Raw genomic sequence first — 14,324 nt, 5'->3', positions numbered from 1 at the left:
TAACATACCAATTGAATGTGGCCTCACCAGAAATGAGCATATTAAGGTGCCCCCCAGAAAAAAAGTGGTGGGTCTCCGTCCACCCGCCGGCACCCTCCACTTGAGCCCTGGCTACTGCAAAAGGTCGCAGGTGAAGTGATAGAAATATTGTGGAAATATTGTGGCTGGAATTAAAATTATTGACCTAACCCCTCCAAAAATAGTCGAATTTGAACGGTACAGGCTAAAGTCCTAGAAATGCTCCGGCACGAACATCAAGCATAATAACGTCACATGTGTCAAGGCAGACGGCAGCCTCTGGGACCTGCTGAGGATGTCGTCGCATCGCCGGTCAGACCCCCTCATCGCCGATGACTTTGCCAATGCTTGGCCGACAGCGCGCATTGCGAACTTAAAAAGTCAGTGACCCGCTCCGGACTTCATGGTGAGTTATGAGGACACAGTCTGCACCGCATCACTTCTGACCGTGAGTGATGGCATCCACCCCGCGTGCTCATCACCGGCCGGCCGCATCACTCGTAACCAGGGTAACCGCCTCCTCGAAAGCATCTTTGACCGCACCGTCATTGAGGTCAGCAAGGATGGCAGGCTCGACGAGTTACTGACAGCCGCCTCCACAGAAGTAACGGCCTCCACAGAAGTAACGGCCTCCACAGAAGTAAGGCGGCGGACACGTGACATTCAAACTCACAAGAGAAGCGGACGGAAAACAATCGCCAGAAGAAACCGCCGCGAATCTTCAATAAAACAGAGGTAAAGTGAGTCCTGCGTTTGCTTGGCATGGACATCTTGACTTGTTTTGTAAACCCACGACGTGCCACGTTTGGCCGCGGCGCAGGGTTGTACCCAGGCCGGCTTCGCCCTGCGTGCGCGGTGGCGGGCGTCTATCCGGTTTCTGTCTCAGTGTGTTGCCTTGACTGGCTTATCCCCTTTGTATAGCGCTCACTATGTGAGACGGGTCTCTTGGCACCGATGACCTCAGCAGGTGCTCAGAAAAGCAGCGCTTTTGTTTGTCACTGAAAAGCCGGAAACGGCGTACTGGCGTGTAGTGAACTTGAAGTGGTTTAACACCCCCACTTAACGGGGCCACAGACGACTCTGCATAATATAAAAACACCCGAGGTTTGGCAAAACAAGTAGCGAAAAAGAGCTGTTGAACATATGCAGCCCACGGTTGCCAAATGCAGGAAGCCAACACAAAATACAAGAGTACGCACCACAAGGCACGCAAAAAAAGACATCACAAAGAAGGGCACAGAATTCGAAAGAAGCCGAGAAGCATGAATAAAGCGAACACGGAGAAAGCAAGATGAATACTAACGAACGTCTTCGAAAATCACCAGGGAAATTAAGGGGAGCCCCGGAATTAGGAAGGCATAATGAACTAGGACGTCTTAAAAGAAATTAAGTTACAAAGGCCCTATAGATAAAGGATCGGAGCGCAGGCTTTGCAACCACACACAAAGGAAAACAAGGACCCTTGTTAACAAGAAGAGTGCATATAAGGACCTATACAGCACGCGCCACAACGTGCATTTTTCTAGGCACTTTAATGTATGGTCGTTTCATCCAATTTGATGTGTCTTATTTTAACAGAGTAGCAAGAAGAAAACCCTTAGTTTGCCTTGTGGTACACTATCCTATGACCTGCAATTTAGGAACAGATGTTTGTAGTAGGTGCATTAATCTATTCAGCAATCTTACCCAGATTGGAATCTATGACGTGCTTTTAAAACACATATCTTTGCAAGATGTGCGCTAACGCTGGAGCTGTTTCATATGTCAGACTTTTGAGGAAAAGAGCAGTGCCACTGGTAGAGAGACATGCCTCAACACCAGTCATTTTAAAGTATGATAGTTTCCGGTCACTAGGAATGTAGAATGTCCCTTTGCTGCAGTTATACAAGGGAAAGGCGGCTTTGGTTGCTAAATTTGGGATGGAGCTGTGGGGCCATGCCAATGTCAAGGCAGTCCAGACTTTGGAGAACCAATTTTTGAAAAAAACTTTTTTGGACTCCCAATTCCGGCATACATAGGGAACTGGGCTGCACACCAATTAGTGACACGTTTTAACTGCAGCCAGTATTGTACTGGTTTAGGTTATGGACCAATGGCAGGGCATCACTTACCAACAAATTAATAATTTTTCTGATAGGTAAAGATCCGGGAGAGAAGATCCCGTGGCTGTCCCACAACAGGAAACAGTTAAGGGGGATAAACTGCATGCGTCTGTATCTACATAGCAGTATGCTCTCCAGGTGAGAAAGTAAACAATAGTCTGCCTGTTTTTGTGAGTCTGTGTATTTCGCCAGAAAAATCAGGGAACTTATGAAGCCAAAGAATCGGAGGCTAATGACTATAATATCCCCTGGTGTTCAGTACTATCATGGGCAGAAATGGCCAAAGATCGCGTTCTCGTATCCAGGTTGAGGTTTAACTGCATCTGCCTAAAGGCTGTCGTGGCAGCATGGGCCAGGGCGGGTGCAGATCGATCTTGCCCAATATGTGACGCTCCATACGAGGACCTGGCATACCTGATCCTCTTTTCCCCTGTGTATGCACAGGTGAGAAAGCGCTAAGGGAAACAGGCATTGTGCAATATAGACCCACTCCAAGTTACCTGTTATGGGTAATCTCACCACAAGTGGGCTGGTCGTTACTCTCATACCTAAAAATAGCACTTTATCATAGGAAACGACTGCTTGATATATTGCCCTGACAATGAACTTTTATATACTGAACAATTAATTGAATTTGTAATCTTTCCCGCTCGTTGTCTTTGCTGTGGCTCTATAATGGTATGTGTTTTTATCGTGATATAATTGTGAGTTTTTATATTTTAATGAATTGGTTCTGTAACTCTCCCCATTTGTTGTGGTTTTATGATGCTATGTGTTTTTGCTGTGATAAAACTGTTATTTTTTTATATCTTGCGATGGTTTTATGAATTGTTGTTGTAATAATCACCAGGACTCAATGAGTGATTATTTAAGTAGTTTAATTGGAGGAAGTCCCCAACAGGCGAACATCAACTTCCAGGCATCTTCTTGTATAGTTCTGAACGTAGGTTCCAGAACCATACAAGACGTATGCTCTGTAAAGGAACACACACAAGTAAGATTCTACATTATAACATCTCCTTCCCCACAATGTTATGAAAGAAGTTTTTTTTTAACCAAAATATTTTTCAACTATATTCACTGGAACAACTACGTAACTTTCACTAGTAAAATTCTTAACAAAGGATACATGGATATGCCGGCACCATCGAAAAGTTCCAATGTTGCACATCCACAGGAAATTTCTTGACAGATAAATTGATTTAGTAATAGATGACGTCTTTCTTGAATTTGTGCACAATCCTCCTAGATCTTGAGGACACATTGGGCATTGTGTCAATCTCAGACATTTCACCTGGTGACTTTTGATTGTTAAATTGCTCCACAGTGCCATCATCACTTGTCAGGGTAGAGTGCTCCTTAGTATATCCTGAATGACCAATTTTATCCTTCGATGTTTCTGCTGTGTGGCACTGAACGGCATGTCCATTCTTACTGTTTTTCTTTCTTGACAATATGTCATTACAAGACCACTTGTTACCGTCATCTAAAATTACAGATTTCTTTGAACACTCAACCACTCTTTGTGGAGGTCGAAATTTTGACTCTCCTTTCACGACTCTCTTGGGTTCTTTCACTCTAATCCAATCTCCACTCTCAATATTGCTCTCCTTTACATGCTTTTGTTCATCATAGTATTTTTTGTATTCATCTTGTCTCTTTTTTACTCTCTTCACAATTTCTTCCATATCAATATTTTTAGTTTTCCTCAAAGACAGTGTGTAGTTACTTTATACGTACTGGGTGCTTCCTTGAGTGTCTCTTTCCATGACAGATTATTAGCTATGCTAATTGAATAGCTCCCTTAATAAAACGATTCATCCTCTCAACTAAGCCGTTACCCATAGGATGATATAAAGCTGTTGTGCTGTGTTTAATGGCTCTTTCCTTCAAAAACTTTGTCACTTCTTGTGACATGAATTGGGCTCCATTGTCAGCTTGAGCTGCACCCTCTCTACTGAATATGTCCTCTAAAAATTTTGTAACCTTCAACGCAGATACAGATTCCTCTACAATACCACACTCCACCCACTTAGACGTAGAGTCAACTAAAACAATGAAGTATATTTTTTGTGGTTCCAATATCTCATATGGCCCAGCTATATCAATGGCCAACTTTGTCCACACTGATTTGGGTACTTCAACGGGCTGTAATGGTGTGGTTCTGGTCAATTTTCCTTTATCAGCTACAGCGCATGCAGAACACTCTTTGACCAGCTCTTCCAATCCGCTCCACATGTTGGGCCACCAATCTCTCACCCTTCTGTTGGTTAAGCTTCTCCCCACATGACCTTCATGGGCAATATCCATGATTCTCTCTCTCAATGCCACTGGGGGAATTATGCGATCTCCCCGATAAATACATCTATTATCACATGATAATTCATCCTTCATTTTCTCTCAAGATTTGACATCTCCATCGACTGCTCTCCTCAACAGTTCTTGTTCGGTATCACGATGCGTGGCCTCAATCCATTCCTCTTTCCCAAAACTGGAATGTACTTGCGCAATGATAGGAAGTCCCCAACAGGCGACCATCAACTTCCAGGCATCTTCTTGTATGGTTCTGAACGTAGGTTCCAGAACCATACAAGAAGTATGCTCTGAAAAGGAACACACACAAGGAAGATTCTACATTATAACAATTGTTTCTTACACAAATCCGAATAAACTTGATGATGATAAATGTAGGATGTCATCAGCAAAGCCAGTAGTGATGTCACCTGTGATGCCACCATGTATTGGGGGAGAAATTGGGTTTGCAGCGAAATTGATTACGGTCAAATCCACCACGAAAAATTATGCCACGGTCAAAACATACCAATCCAACTACACAGTTTATTTTTTCTTTTTTATTTCATTTGGCAAGACACAGATGAAAACCAAAAAGAAAACAGACATAGAGTAAACAAGACTCATGTACATATAAGATAATCATATATGAAAGCCTTCACCTTTCCTCTGTACTAACTTAGCCAGAAAGTCATCTAGACACCCCCGTATTTTCCCATTATTCCTCCACACTTCCTCGCTGGTGTCTCCCTTCGCTGGTGTCTCCCCTCCATCGCTGCCCAATTCTCCAACCATCGCTGAACTGCACATGGCACTGATGGCTAAAAAGGCAAACTAAACCTGCTAATCGCTAGCAGGTGATCCAATGATGCACTCTTGTGGGGATGAAAACAATCCCAAGGTATTTTCTCAACCAGTGTTCAGTGCCACAAAAGAGGCAGTCGGCCCCGAACACGTGTTGAAATTATTGCAGGTATTAGATTCGAGACACTAGGTCCCCAGTACTGTTAATGTCATTCGTTACTTCAAAGTTCAATTATGACACATCAAATGTTAGTTCATACACAACTTCAAAGGTATGAGTACATCAAAGAATGAACTGGAACCACAGTAATGTTCTTTTCAAAAGATAATTGTGGAAGGTAAGTTCATAAAAGGATAATCAAATTCAATCAACAAAAAACGGTGTATAGTTCCAAATACATATATAGAACTTCATATATGTGTTTAAAAATTGTTCATATACAATGAATATAGTGAGATCACTGGTTGTGTCAACACATCACACACCACCGTCTTCCTAACGCACATCAACAAAATTGTTATGTCAGATGTATATCCTCATTCACATCTAATAGGCTCCTTAGGAGATAAAAATGATTGTCGACGCGTTTAGAATTTTCCAATAATCCGTCTTCAGGGCTTGGGTGCCTATTATTTCTTGATCACTTAATTCCTTGTGTCCATATGTCGCGCGTGTTAATCACAGCAGGCAACCGCTGTCTACTGTGTCTGGGATATAGCGATAAAGGCGATCTGTGGAATACATAAAGCAAAAAGTTGCTGTGAACGCAGAGTGCTAGTATGTAAAAGCGTGGCACTGTCACGTGTGTCTAGGGAATTATATGCCATGCTATGCGGCAAATGGCGTTGCGTGTAAGTAAGGACATATCTTGTTTGCTTTTTTAGAAGACGCATCCAGTAGAACTCGGTGTACTCGTATGAGTTCATGCCTGGTGACCCATATTCCCATGCCACGCTGATGTAAAATCTCAATGTTCGACATAGCGAGCGTGTTGTAGCTATATATGGACAAACTCAATAGAGCAGCGAGTTAGAGCTTACCTGCGATGCAGCGTTTCCTGACGACTGTCGATCACTACAGGGGCGCCTGACCGCAGGATTCTGTGTTTAATACAGTTGCCTAGTTACGTGCACACATGCGCAAATGTGCCTTGTGTGGCCATCTTGGTGTGCAAACGTTGCCATAGCGACGCCCAACGCCAGAGGCTTCATTGCGTACAGTATATGTGGGGAGGGACAGACAGTCCTGTGTAGATTACGGTTTATAGTGATTGCATCGAATGCCAAAGCATCGAATGTCTTAGTATCTAAAAAAAGCAACGAAAAAAATGCATCGAATGCATTTTTTTCCAAATTTTTTTTATTACTGGGGTTCCCCTTAGCCCTCGTTTTTTACCCCTTAAAACTCATTATACTTAAAATAAAACCTTTTACCTTTGAAAAAATGCATTCAATGCTTTTTTTCAATGCTTCGTTTGCGATGCATTTTTTTTTAATGCTTTTGGCATTCAATGCTTTGTATTCGATGCAATGACTGGATAACGTAGATTACAGCTACCTCGGTCGTTCGTGTGTTTAGTATGATAATCCGTTACAACTATAATAGCTGTTAGTCAACAGTATATGAATGGCTCAATCGACAAGCGATCAGGACAGTTTGGAGTGACAGGGGGAGGGGCACGTAACCGAAATTTAGGTCGGGTGCCCCATCCCTGTTCAGTTAATGGGGAAATTCAATTGGCTGTATGCACATATTCAAACGTCCCTCGTCTGTGTAGTGTGAATCTTGTATGAACCTAGTAAGTATTCATTAGTACGCTTATGGTAACAATCCTAAACATCACAATAGGACGAAAGGTCAATATAAAGCATATTTGATTCAAGCCCTAAGCAAACTTCAGATTCACAATTATTCCTGAAAGCGGTTGAGACAACTTCAGATTCACAATTATTCCTGAGGCTGATCGAGTCATATACATGTAAAACATGAATCTGTTCGTCCACGTAACGTTACCTTGTCATGTGTTCCGCGGAGTCAGAGCGTGAGTCACAAAAGGCATTTGAACCTTACCCCTTGGCCAAGCACATAGCGCCCTACCGCATGCAAAGGAAGGGCTAACACAGGGGCAGAGAATGGAGCAGAATATGCATGAAGCCTCATTATCTTGTGACAAAGGGGAATGTCATGGGCGTGGGTGGGAAGGCACCGGCCAAACTTCCAAATACACCCACCAAAACGCAAAACCAACCCAATTCACAAAAATAATAGCGCTGTTGTGCAAACCTCAAAAGCCTCAAACTTAGCGACTATCAGGGGCAGAGTACAAATAGGCCATGCGGGTATAGAGGTTTAGTCAAACCTCATTGGCGGATCAGGCATTCTTTGCAATTGTGCTAGCACACAATGTTCCAGAATCGGACCACAGTATTCGGAATGGTAAATGAGGAGGTGTATTGCACATATAGATTTCCCCCTCATGTAATCCTGTACAAATTGAGGGAGTGGGAGTCTGATTTAACACCACCCACCATGAGCTCACAGGCTGTACCCCACATGTGAAGGTGTTAGTATCCTTTCCCTTTTTTTGCCACAGAGTCATTACAGCGCACACGTTAATCATACATTCGGAGGATCTTCTTTCTCTTAACTCGCCCCAAAAACCTGGAACGAGCTACCAAAGACTATACGTAACACAAGAAATTACCTACTATTCAGAAAACTCCTCAAATCCAGGCTCTTCACCCCATAACTAGAAGAACGCCTAAGGGGACATACTCAAACAATGCTGAGTGAAGAAACCGATCCTCCCAATACCCCTAAGCTATCGCCCATAAACAGAAGTTAAGGAAGAACAATCTACGGCTTATCAACTTACCAAATGAGAGATAGATATGATAGGACGATACCACAGAATGAACACAGATATATTGGGATGGAAGGGCAGGGACGATATATCAATAACACCTTGGCCTACAAACTACACAAAGGCAACAATGGACCATAGACAGAAAATAGATAGCAAGGGAGTGGGTGACTGCTAATTTACTGCACCAATACCAGAGTGGGGGACAAAACACGCCCCTTCCTATTAGACTAAGTTAAAAAACAACACAGCTGGGAATGTGCCACGCCATCACTCGCAACAATTAGACGGACAGGAAAGAAAAGTGGAAAATATGCCTACCTATAGGACAACCGGATAAATAGAACAAGATTTATAAGGATTAAGAAATATAACCCACTAACCCTATGCTCAAATCTCTGCATACCTAACTCACACGAAAATCCACACAACCATCTTCTCATTCAGCAAACTGCACACACTTCAGCACACCGCAACAACAAACAACCAACACAAAAACCGCACTAATAGCACACAAGGTCTCGCATCGATCCAATATTCACACCAAAGCTCAGCACACAGTGAAAACTGAACGGAAGCTGCCAACAGCACACCACTTCTCTCGCTTTCCTACTCCCTCTTCACCCGACTAACCCACCGTGCTTTCTTGTTTGGCGCCTGGGGAACAATTCCTTTGGTGACGGTGTGCGGTACAAATACCTTTAACATTAACATACAGGGCAGTCACAACCCACACAACCACATCAACATGCCCCGTACTGTGCAGGCAGGACAAACAGTTGCCCTGGTCTTCTATGCCACTGCACATTTCCCCAGTGTCTTGGAGGCATTGACTGCACACATGTGACACTACAACCCCTCTAACACACAGAACACATCTACGGAAACCACTAACATTGGCATTCCATCAATGTACAAGTCACCTGCAATGCAAATTGTCACATCATGCATGTGAATGCCAATTATCTGGGATGCAGATAATGGTTCCTGGATTGGGATGACCCATGAGTTTGCAAGGATCTCTTGTGAGTGACTCACATATGTTTGTGCATACAGTTCTCAAAACTATAAATATTTACAGAACATTTTACAATCATTTCTATGCACAATACTCTATTCCTTCATCTGACCTTCAAAGAAACTTCAACGAGGAATCTGTGGAATAAGTATTTATTACAATGACAATGGCTGCTTTAAAAAGTCCATTGCATTTCGTTCCTAATGATCATCGTCAGAGATTAAGTTCTACAGAAATAAATAAACTAATAAATCAACTAAACCTCACTGTCGTATCGTTTTCAATCTTTCAATTGTATTGACTTTAAGTTGTTTAAATGTACCTGCCTGGTGTGACATCTTTAAAACACAGCCTTTCTTGTGTGTTCCAAGTTCTGACTAGTCGTTTGGCTATTTCTTCCCACCTATATCTGTCTTTCAGACATATACTATGGACATATTTCTATCAGTGCACTTGCGCGGTCTGAATGACACCTGGCCTAGTAGGATCGTTGTCTGTCGTCCCCTTGTTCCCCCCTTCCTGCCTCGTCGCGCCTTGAAACACTTGTGTATAGGCGCGTTACAAATGCCATATCATATCATATCATATCATATCATATCATATCAGTGTTGTGCATATACCTTTCTTTACACAAACTCTAGTTTTTTGTAGCATGAGAAAGTTGTGTTGAACTTTCTATGTATTTTAAGGTTCATACCTCAGTATAGAGCACAAATTCCTTCAGGAGTAGGTTTTTCTCTTTCTATCACGTGTCCTACAGAGGAAATCAAAAGTACCCAGTTAATTTCCTGGTGTGCTTTGAGCACCACCGTTGCCCCTTTTGTCATATACTTGAAACTGGGTTTCAAGGCTTACCTTGTTTTTTCTCTCTCTGGCTGTCTGGCACACATGAACTGCAGTGGAGACAGCTCCCTGTGGCCGGCTCAGCCTTTATTTAGGATCAAAATGGCCCCTGACAGGACGCTTGCTCGATGACATCACCTTCCTTGTGACGTCATCGTGTGCTAGCTGCCATTTTAGATGTTATTAAAAAAACACCCATGCAGGGCTACAATCATTATGTTACTTCTATTTCCATATATGATAATGCTAATATGACCACATGTTGGTGTGTGCAGTATCTGTTTGTATCTAATTTCGGACCTAGGAGTGTACAATGTTTTAACACATTTCAATTTCCAATAGTGCTATACAAATGCCAATTTCTAGTTGCACATTTAAAACAATCGGACCAAGTGTTGATTTATACATTTTGATAAAGAGAGCTCACATCAGTAATATATATCTATTTTCCAATATATATATATATTACAATATAATTTTTACATAGTACATTTACTGTCAATATAGATCTCAGTGATGACTAGATGTGAGATCCATATGTGTTTACAGCCTCTTTACACATTTCATCCTGTACTTATCACTGTGTGCACAAATGGGAACATGTATTTAAAAATGCTTTTCAAGCGTGGAAACACTATTGATAAAGCACTCGTTAGTAGTAGATTGAAATATGTTGCAATGTTATTCCTTCTTACAATATGCATTTCACAATATTCTTTTCACATAATGTAACTGTTCTACAGCTTCTTGTCCTTGGTCCTGTGGCATGGATTTGCATAGGCTGCGTACGTCTCTGGTAAAGAGTACATTGTTGCAATCCAATTCGAGTGAATTCAAAATGTTCAAAAAATGGGTGGTGTCCTCGATGTATGTGTCGGATTTCTGAATGAGTGCTTGTATGAACTAGTCGAGATATGTTCCTTATGGTTTCAGAATGCTGTTAGTTGCAAATACAATGGGCCATCCTGGTGGATTGAATGGCTCTTTGTGTATTTTGGATAATGTGTACAAAATGGATGTCCTGGGATGTGGTGCTGTGAGGTAACTGTGTGTTCTGTCTTTACCACAGACGTATGCAGCATATACACTTTCATACCACACGACCAAGGACAAGAAGCTGTAGAACAGTTTCTTCTGGGGGCAATGACTTTAAGGCATTGAAAGAGTTTCTTATGATACTGTCAGATTTCATATTGCAAAATTCATATTTCATATTGAAAAAAATGCACTATTTTCAATTATCTAGGTCATCCATGGGGGCCACCATGGCCCCAAGCTATGCCAACACATGGGCTAGGTATATTGATGACATATTCGGAGTATGGAAAGGTACAGCTGAAGAATTCACACTATTCAGCACATATATGAATAGTATAGATGAAAGAATACCATTCACGACCATACTAAATACAGAAACTGTAGACTTCCTAGATGTCACGGCGACACACATTGAGCACAGACGGCAAACCACACTGTACCAGTAATGCACCGACCACAAAAACTGCTACATAGATTGAGTTTTCACCCACCTGGTACCATCAACAGCCTACAGTACAGTCCAGTTGTGAGGGAGAAAAAGATTGCAGAGGATGAAACAAATTGTGCTAAACATCTGAAGGACATGGCAGAGAGATTTAAAGCCAGGGGTTACCAAGAATCAAAGGTCTCCGATTCCATGTGCAAAATAGGCAATATCACCAGAGAAGAAATATTAACCAAAGAGATTGTGAAATCCCAACCAACACTGATCTATGTTTCAAAATATTCAACACAAAATCAGAAGATCAAACAAATTATCACCAAACATTGGCACTTTCTATCCCAAGCTAGAACACTAGGGAGATTGTTTGAGAATCCACCAGTATTTGCCTACACAAGGAACAGGAAAATTTAAGACATGTTGTTTAGGAGCGACAGCAACAGACCTCCCAAAAGGACACAACGATGTGGGACTTTTCCATGCTTACAATGCACAAACTGCAGCTTTATACAGAAGTGGAATGTTGTATTCCATCCTAATTTCCGCAAAAAGATTTATTTGAAATGTTTCGGAACCTGCGATAGCAATAACATCATTTACAGTATAAAGTGTCCCTGCAGCAAATACTATGTATGTCATGATCCCAGTCAGTAAGCACAATCCTCATTCAGGCATTCAGGCTAAGCAGAGCACATTATATCAATCAGCAGATGAAAGGTGGGTGTTAGCCTGGTACATATGGCATTTACACCATTCACGGCATCTACTTCCATAGACTCCAGTGATGTTCAATAGTAATTTCATACACTTAAGATGGCCACCCGCAAAACCGATTTACAAGTAGCAGCACGGTTCTATTCATATTTGCAGACGGAGCCACTTAAGCCCCGCCTCCGCTGGAATGCACGCTTCGCCTCTGCTCCGCTGACAGCGGGTAACGCAATCAGCGTTTCTCCTCACAGAACCCGAGAAAAAGAAGATAATAGAAACATTAGTTTTATGAAGTGTTTCAGAGTACCATAGTTCACAGAAGAGACTTACTCGACAGAAGTTATCTCCGGCGCTGTTATATTCAGTTAAGAACATTTATTTGCTCGCAGTCGCAGCGTTTCAGTCAGAAGTTTTATTCACAGCCGCAGCATCTTCGGTCAGAAGTTTCACTCGCAGTCACAGCATCTTCAATCAGAAGTTTCATCCACAGCCACTGCATATTCGGAAGGTTCTTTCCTCAGCTTTCCGAAAACCTGCAGACAACACAAGAGGTATTTAATTAAAAAAAGAACTTAACAGTTTAAGAGAGAAGATATTTTATAAGCGTTTACGTACCTGAAGGTTCCTCAAGTTTTCACCTCACAGTTGTAACCGCGCTCCACCTTGCAGGCTGCAGTTACTCTGTATTAGCGAACTTATGTTTAAAACGTTTTCTCATCCTGAGTAACTCTACAGCCATCCGCAGCCATAATTGTTTTCTCAAAATCCTTTAACCTGCGAAAAAGACAAAAGTAATTAGAAAGAGAGTTCTCTCCAATGTAGGAATCAATTGGAACCCTTAAAGATTACAGTATCTTCACCATGCCGACTTACCCAAAGACACATTCTTAAAAGAATAGACATTTCAAGGCAAGAAGCTACAGAGTTTGTCAGCATCCCAAGTTACCATTGTTTCTCCATCTGAACGTGCCCCTATAGAGAAGCAGGATGGAGAGCTCCACAATAATAAAACACAGGTCAGAAGGGAATTCAGCTCTAGGGTTAGAAGGGAGTGATTTTAGGGGTATACACACATCATATAGTATTATCTCAGTTAATAGATGTTATAGCATTTCTATTGTTGTCATTTGTTTGTTCAAACAGAAACCCTAAAGGCTCCAAGGTATCAGGTCCACAGGCTGGGAAGGTATTACGCTCCTGAGGAGTCCAGGTAAGCGTTACAATGTAGAACAATTCACACAAAACTCAGTTTAATGAACCACTCAAATGTTTGCACAGGAAAAATCAGATCTCCCATAACTAGGCCTTTCCAGGAAGCTAATCACCAGATCTCACAAATGAAATTCCAGTTTTTGGAGGTGGTAGAGAGAAGAGAAGGGGGGCTGCAACATCAACAAACTATTAGACCAAAGTGAACCCTACTGGGTAGACCGACTGAACTCTTTACATCCAGGCGGGATGAATGAAGAATGCCACTATGCATGTTTTATCTAAGTATATCCTATCTAAAAGAAAAAGAGTTTAATACTTGAGGTAATCTTACAGTAAATAACCAAATCACCAATGTTAACATTTACAGGATAGTCAATATCACCAATGTTTACATTTACCAGTTACTTTTTAGAAATATCTAGGAACTATTCCAAGTAGCTGTAACGCAGATTTCCTTGACGACAAATGTATATGAGAACGAGGGATACATTATGTGAAAGGCATATAATAAGAAGAAATAACACTGCAACATATTTCAACGTACTACTAATGAGTGTTATAGCAATAGTGTTTCCACGCCTGAAAAGCATTTTTAAATATATGTTCCCATTTTTGCACATACTGACAAGCACAGGATGAAATGTGTAAAGAGACATGACCAAAATGTATAGGAGAATGTGGAATACATTATATGAACAAGACATTGTGAAATGCATATTGTAAGCAGGAATAACATTGCAACATATTTCAAGGTACTACTAGTGAGTGCTATATCAATAGTGTTTCCATGCTTGAAAAGCATTTTTAAGTACATGTTCCCATTTTAGCACACAGTTGTAAGCACAGGATGAAATGTGTTAAGAGGCTGTAAACACATATACATCTCACATCTAGTCATCACTAAAATCTAAATTGACAATAAATGTACTATGTAAACAATATATTGTAATATATATCAGAAAATAGATATATATTATTGA

At 41.5% G+C, this 14,324-nt stretch overlaps 1 protein-coding gene across 2 annotated transcripts in view; it reads left to right on the top strand.

Annotated features, from left to right (window-relative positions):
- Positions 1-14,324, top strand: part of THTPA (thiamine triphosphatase) — a 1,084,607-nt gene that overhangs the window by 754,351 nt on the left and 315,932 nt on the right. The window lies entirely within an intron of this gene.

Source organism: Ambystoma mexicanum, chromosome 13 (assembly GCF_040938575.1).
Source record: "Ambystoma mexicanum isolate Mex_15411 chromosome 13, UKY_AmexF1_1, whole genome shotgun sequence".
NCBI lineage: Eukaryota > Metazoa > Chordata > Amphibia > Caudata > Ambystomatidae > Ambystoma > Ambystoma mexicanum.
This window is presented reverse-complemented; position numbering and strand designations above follow the sequence as displayed.